General features: G+C 47.1%; 1 protein-coding gene across 16 annotated transcripts in view; it reads left to right on the top strand.

Moving 5' to 3' along the window:
• The window catches only part of auts2a (activator of transcription and developmental regulator AUTS2 a), a 596,658-nt gene that overhangs the window by 508,057 nt on the left and 81,101 nt on the right, over positions 1–7,500 (top strand). Inside the window, exon 1 of one of the 16 annotated variants that reach the window (XM_063203285.1) lies at positions 5,748–5,923. The exons of 14 other annotated variants lie outside the window; for them this stretch is intronic. The gene's annotated coding sequence lies outside the window, so the exon portion shown is untranslated. Of the gene's footprint in view, positions 1–5,747; positions 5,924–6,125; positions 6,147–7,500 lie in introns of those variants that run through there. One more of the 16 variants, XM_063203286.1, reaches the window with a different exon arrangement.

The following is a 7,500-nucleotide window of genomic DNA, read 5'->3' as shown; positions in this document are numbered from 1 at the left end:
TCTCTCTTCTCTCTCTCTCTCTCTCCCTCTCTCTCTCTCTCTCTGTCTCTCTCTCTCTCCGTCTCTCTCTCTCTGTCTCTCTCTCTCTCTCTCTCTCTCTCTCCTCTCTCTCTCTCTCTCTCTCTCTCTCTCTCTCTCTCCCTCTCTCTCTCTCTCTCTCTCTCTCTCTCTCTCTCTCTCTCTCTCTCTCTCTCACACTCTGTTCCTGTCTTTTCTACCTTCTTTTTGTTGTCCCTCCTCTCCCCACTCCAGCACCACTCACCTCCATGGATCCCTTCTCTCCACCCACACCTCCATCAGCTCTTTGTCCACACCCCTACCCCTCTGCCCTCTCCACGCCCCATCCCATGTCCCCAAGGCCCTGTCTCTCACAGCGCTGCTATTGTTAGTCGGGTGTTTTACACGGGCCCGGTTTCAACCTAGCCTAGCGTCTCGAGTCATGCTAACCTCCCCGCGGACATGAACAGCCACCTGTCTCACATGGCATGTCCGCCGTTTTGGATGTCATTAGAAATGGATTTCCATCCTCCTTTTCATCACACATGCCTGCCTCCTCCCCTCTCTCTCTCTCTCTCTCTCTTGCTCTCTGTCTCTCACACATACTCTCTCTCTCTCTCTCTCTCTCTCTCTCTCTCTCTCTCTCTCTCTCTCTCTCTCTCTCTCACACACACATACTCTCTCTCTCTCTCTCTCTCTCTCTCTCTCTCTCTCTCTCTCTCTTTCTTTCTTTCTCCCTTTATACTGGTTATGAATAGAACCAAGTAGTACAGGGGAGAGAGGATGTTAGGGTGGAGTGGCATACCGTAGGTGTTGTGTGCGTGCGTGCGTGTGTGGAGGGGTGGTGTACAGTAGGGTGGAGAGACAGGATATATATACACAGGGTACATACACAGCGTATATACGTGTCGCTGCGTCAAGTTAAACGAGCACTTTTAACACATTACATCCACATGCACTCATGTTACACGCGTTATCGGTAATGTTTGAAACGAGGGGCGAGTTTCCCATAATGACTGCAAAGCTCATAAAGGGGCCTCGTCAGGTCGGTCTCCAGTGATTGCAATCTAGGAAAAGAGTTCCTGTAAAATTAAACCACGGTTTTGCAGAAGAGGAAACGAGGGAGAGCGGGGGACTGGAAGAGTGGGGGATGGGTGGTGGGGGGCGTGGAAGGATGAAGGGAGAGAGAGGGGTGTTGGCAGAGAGAGAAACTGAGCCCGAGAAGAAGAAGAAGAGAAAAAAGAAATACGCTTCTTTTTCTGGTGACTTTGAAGCCGAGGATCAAGGCCACGAAAAGGAATAAAAGATGACAAAACGTCAACGGAGCGGGCTGATGGTCTATATGCAGAACTTACAGGCACAGACAGCAATTACCGCCTCTACGTAGCACAACTCCAGACGACAAACGTTTGATCTTCACATCTCCACTCCACCAACTTTTTTCTGGCAAGAGGCATCAAGTGCTTTTCTATACTGGAGTGCCACTTTAGTTCTTTTTCTCTCCTCTCCTCTCCCTCTCCCCCCTTCAGTTGCTATGTGGCATGCCTTTGTTTTTGCGCGCTCTCTCTCCCTCTCTCTCTCTCATTTACCATCTCTCGTTTTTCATCTCTCATCATCTCTCAAGCTCTTTTCTCTCTACTCTTCCGACTCTGTCAGCATTCCACCATTTGCTTTTAAAAATAAGCAGCGTTTGCTTGCTGGCTGGCTGACTGACTGACTGACTGACTGAGCTGGACATTGATTATCCAGTGAGTGCCAAGCTGCTAATTACAGGACTGGGGATTTCTCTCAAATCTGATAATGACCGTTTAGGTTGCTGAGCATTTGCATTAATTGACGTCTTCTGTCTGTCTGCCACGAGGCCCACGCAAATGGTACAGTGCAGTGCACTACAGTGCAGCGATAACGAACTGACACAAGGCCTACATTGTCCCTCCTCCATGCCTGCATGCATGTGTAATGTACAGCTTGTACTACATGTGCGTGTTCCGCCATGTACGGTATGTTATGTACGGTATCCATTGGCTTGTGCAGTATGTGTGCACTGGCTATGTAATTACACGTATACAGTAGAAGCCACTTATGCCGTGTCCAGACCAAGAGCGAACTACGCTGCCTGGTAGCGTGGGTAGCAGAAGAAGTTTCGCCTTGAATGCGCTGTATTCGCTCGAGACGCAGCATTGACATGTTTGATTCAGCTAATCACATAACGGCTCTGGCTTGACAGCCTGGGACATTCGGAGATATGAACGTTCCGATTGGTTGTCGCCGAACAGCGTCAGAGCGAATTCGCCTGCGATTAGATTTAGTTTAATCTTCAAAATTCGCTCTGGTCGCGCAAGAAGCTTCGCTCCTGGCGAATTCGCTTTGGTAGCGCAGGTCGCGTGCCCTCCATAGAGAAATAATGACTTCCGTCGCTTCGTTCGCTCCGTTCGCTCTTGGTCTGTACACGGCGTTATTGTTTCTCCTTCCATGCACACACCATTCCACCTTCCATGGGGCATCCAAGGTGTTTATGTGTGCAAAATAGGGCAGTCATGGGTAAGCGTCAGACTTGTAGCCCAATGGTTGCTGGTTCGACTCCCAACCCACCAGGTTGGTGAGGGTAGTATTTAACCAGTGTTCTGCCCCATCCCTCTCCATGACTGAGGTACCCTCAGCATGGTACCGCCCTGCCACACTGCTCCTTTTGGGCGCCATTTGGGGCTGCCCCTTTGCACAGGTGGGGCATAAGTGCAATTTTGTTGTGTGTAGTGTGCACTTGTGTGTTATGGAGTTCTGTGTCACAGTGACAATGGCAGTTGAAGTTTCCCATGTGGGCTTTCACTTTTTCACATCACAAAATCACAAAATTGCATGGTGCAGTCAAGGTAACAAGGTAGGCTACCATATCACTGGTTCCTACTTTAAATAGAACACTGTTGGAAATACTCATTCATAGTCCTCCTCCGCTCGTGAATCAGAAACCAGCATACATTTCCCAATTCTCTTCTAGTAGTAGGGAATGGATCGCACTCAATTTTTCTTCTTTCTTGTGGTTTTATTTTATTTTAACTTTGCAGGGACTGACATGACAGACGTTTCGGCTGCACAGAGCCTTCTTCAGTGTCACAGATTCAGTCTATTTCCTGAAGTCTTTTAAAGGAACAACCTCCTTGTCACCTGTTTCTAATTGCTCATTAGAGATGGTGCAGCAGGTGCCCCACCACATCAAGCTTTTACGCCGTTCATTAAGTGGGGTGCCCTCTGCGCCACCTGTTGGAGCATAACAGACACTTCAACCAACAACAGTGACACAAAAGATAGAGAAGGGAGCAAACATTAAAAAACAGCCTAGCCAGTTACAGAAAACAAGTTAGTTCAAAGTCCTCATTCATGCCTTTCGGGGACATTGACTGAAGATGGTACATCCAGAATGCTTCTCTTTGAAGAAGCATCTTGTCCAAGTTGCCTCCTCTTCGTGGTGTTTCTCTTCTAGGAAAATATGAGCGAGTGTCTTTTTATTTTTCTGCCCCGTCATGTCTGAATCACCAGCTGGTGTGGTTCCAATTAAAAATATTTGTTGAAGAATCTCCAGCGTTAACACGCAGCCTACTGCATGTGCGCTATTAGTATCTCTATTACTCTTTAATAAGCTGCTTCATTACAATTGGTGTATAATAATCATCCCACCATCTTAAATATTTCATTGATTTCCCACCCCTGTGTTATCTGCATATCATGTTGCACCTGCTACCATATTAATTACGGATACTGTCACTTCTCTAGCCTAGGGCCACTGGTTGAACATTACACTACTTTGGTAATAATACATCTCATTTTTTCTACTTTTTTGTGTGTGTGTGTGTTCACGTGTGTGTGTGCGTGTGTGTGTGTGCGTGTGTGTGTGTGTGTGTGCGTATGTGTGTGTGTTTGTGTGTGTGTGTGTGTGTGTGTGTGCGTATGCGCGTGTGCGTGTGTGTGTGTTTGTGTGTGTGTGTGTGTGTGTGCATGCGTGCATGCATCCATGTGTGTGTACATGTCATGTGTGCATGTTTGTGCGCGTGTGTCCCTGTGTCTATGGGGATGTCAATTGAGGAGAAACAAATAATCAGAGGCATTGGCATGCCAGAAGGTGGAATAATCGCCACAGCGTGCCTGTCTGTCTGTCTCTGGGACTTCTTTTGGCTCTGTCCAGCATGACCTCAGCTGTCCGAGGCCACGAGGTAGCTAACGTCAGCAGCATAGCACGGCACGGCACGGCATAGCTCGAGAGGAGAGGAGAGGAGAGCGAAGCGGATTCATTTGACCTCCCGGAAGAGTTCACGGCAGCCCGTCAATAGGCTAAACGAGCGGCTCTGCAGTTATCCCTTTAAAGGGATTTTCCCAGAATATTTGGCAAGATTGCGGGATTGTTTTGGTCAGGAGGTTCGATGAGCCAGGGCTTAGGGTGAGGCGATAGGAATGCAAACGGCCCCGTCTGTCACATCCGTAAGTAGCAAGGGTCAGTCCACGGCGGAATTCCTCGAAAATCCTTCAACCTGAGGCTTGGACTACATTTTAGTTACAGTACGGAGGCCCCTTGAAGACCTCCATGTTTAAAAGGATTTCAAGAAGGCCCCATCTACTATTAGAGTATTATGTAAGAGGATGTGTATTAGGTTTTATACACACTATATAGGCCTAGGCCTATTTATAGGCCTGGTTCTTTTTATTTCTATTTATCATGCTCTATACAGTAACTGCCAGTGAGGGAGTACAGATACATTATAATGGCATAAACCACATCGTATGTATTCTGTAAATAGTGCCTTTCTGGAGAGGAGATGAAAGCTAAAGCTAGCCCTGAAGTAGTTTATTTCAAGCCTGTGATCATAACCCCGTCGTCTCAGGCGCTCTTGTGGTGTGGTGCCAGTGGCAAACGGGAAGACTTGTGGGCGAGAGTCCTGAAGAGGTGGCCACTGTTTATAAAGATCGTTTTGTTTTCCTCCCCTCGCGGTAGCTGCACCCTACTGTGAAATTCATTAGTGACTGACATCATCTCTCCCTCTCCCCACCCGTTGAGAGAGTGAAAGAATATCGCTCAAGTCCCAGTTACTCCCTCCTTTGCTCTGCCCTGCGCTCTCTCTCTCTCTCTCTCTCTCTCTCTCTCTCTCTCTCTCTCTCTCTCTCTCTCTCTCTCTCTCTCTCTCTCTCGTATGAATCACCAATAGATTTCCACTGTGCTCCTTTCACGCCAGCGCTTCTGTGCTCGCGCTCTCTCTCTCTCCATCTCCATCGACGCCGCCACCGCTTAGGAAACGTTATTCACTCTTGGTCGAGGAAACACACACGCGTGTCCGTATGGGGTTGCGAGGCGAGTTAAAGGATTGAATGGAGTTAGGTTAGGATCAGGAAGTGGGAGGACCCGATCGTGAAGGGGACCGCTGAGGCTCCCTGTTGGATGAATGAGAGTTTGTCTGTCGTAAACGGACGGATAGGGGCGCCACGACCCGACCGGGATCCGTCACCAGCCCTCTGCTGCGCGCGTATAGCGACCCATCATTTGACTCCGAGGACGACAGCCATGGCTCCCGGTGGCTGCTAAACTGATTTGCACCACCGTCACTTGCAAGGAGAATACTGTGTACAAACGTTCGGATTTTTCTTCTCTGCAGAAATAAGCGAGGCGAAGAGCAAAAGAAGCCTGGTTGCATCCTCGTTTGGATGAATGTCTCCATAGCCTGTTTACATTGTGCGAGAGGGAAACGTTATCTGACACAAAGGCTTTGACGGATTTTACTCATACGACCCACTTGGATTGTTAAATCGGGAGACAAACCAAGCTATCCTCCGAGCCCAAAGGAGGGAGTTGTGGCTACGGTTCCCAGGATTTCTCCAGTGCGCGGAGCTCTTGCTGCTGCTCTATACGGGCGGGACACATGGCTGTCTTTGTCCGCGCAACACGGTAGCTTTATGCGCTTTTTTGTTGGTTCATTTCGCTGGGATTTTCTTGGAGAAGGCACGCTGCTCGCATGGCTGTCATCAATTTAAACGGAATGGAATGCTCCGTGCGTTTGTGGATTACATTGTTTGACAAGCAGAATGTGAACCGGGGCCATATTTACTAGACCGCGAAAGTGATTTCTTGACTTGTTATTTTCCTCCTGGCCAGCCTCACCACATCAAAGGTAGCTGCCATCCTTCAAGGGGCTTTAAGGGGGTTCTTTCATTAAATCTATGCATTTGTTTCGAGTGCAGTGACATATTTACATGAAGTAAGATTATGTCGGAAATGTGTGGTTATAATAATTCACATTTCGTTTGCATTTTGTTGTTGGCTGCCAGGATTGGCTGTGTTACAGTTACAGCAGGCTACCCTATGTGTTTTCATGACGCTCAGATGTTTATTAGTTGCAACTGGTAAATAGTGCAAATTGTATTTTATGTTTCTTGTTGCTCTGCCGGGTGTCTTTGTATGCGTAAAGGAGAATTGTGGTTCAAGTTCAACTGCATCTTGTACTGTATTTTACGCAGACGCAGTCGGATGTACTGCGTCTGAAATTGCTATTTTTTGTTTTGGTAATATATCACTTCTGTCGCATTGTTTAACCTGTCTGTGTCAAAATCTGGCAAATACGTCGTCGAAATAAATAGAATCGGCGGGGCGAGCAAGTGGTCTATGATGGCACGTTTATTAGCAATGTCATACCTGGCCGGTCAGTGCGAGATGTGTGCTAGTCAAAGCCATTAACGGCCTATTGTGTCGCTTTACCACATCTAATGGTGCGAAGCGTGGCTGTCAGATGGGCCCAGGTTGCTCTCAGTTTAGTCGATGCCATGGGTTACCACCTGCACAAAGCAAAACTGAGATTTCTATGACATGACAGACCACACACACTATACACACACACACACACACACACACACTTGTTTTGGCCTCTCGACTAATCTCTGCACAGTTTCATGGACACCTTACATAGGAAATGTATCGTTTGGCCATTCAGTCAATTTTGTTGAATTCAATAGCCTACTTTTTGTGCATTTTGCAAGGATAACTGTCTGGAAATTATCGGCTAGCCTACTGTACTTCCCAAGCGCATGGAAGTTAGTTTCATGGAAACAAAGAAAGTGTGGACTAACCAATCCATAATATATTTTAGGGTATATTCAGATAGGCCTACGCACTGTGTGCCTATCACTCAATAGTTTGTGTATGATATTTTGAAAGAGGAAAACAAAAATCAAAAACAACAACATCCCTACTCGTATTGCAATTACATACGCACTGTCTCATACGCACTGTCATTTGCATGTCTTAATGGTAGAAAAGTGACAGGAGCCGTGGGGAACAACCTGACATGTCCTCATGGTGGTGTGCTCAGTTTCCTGTAATTCCAGTAATCTTTAGTGAAATATAATGTGGTGCTTTGTGGTTTGCTTGTTGTGTTGCACGTCTAAAAGGGGGGGGGCAACCATTTTGAATGTGTGAGATATATAAAATATATATAGGCCTATATATATATATGGTTGAGAGTTAGGCCT

Source organism: Engraulis encrasicolus, chromosome 7 (genome assembly GCF_034702125.1).
Source record: "Engraulis encrasicolus isolate BLACKSEA-1 chromosome 7, IST_EnEncr_1.0, whole genome shotgun sequence".
Classification (NCBI taxonomy): domain Eukaryota; kingdom Metazoa; phylum Chordata; class Actinopteri; order Clupeiformes; family Engraulidae; genus Engraulis; species Engraulis encrasicolus.
This window is presented reverse-complemented; position numbering and strand designations above follow the sequence as displayed.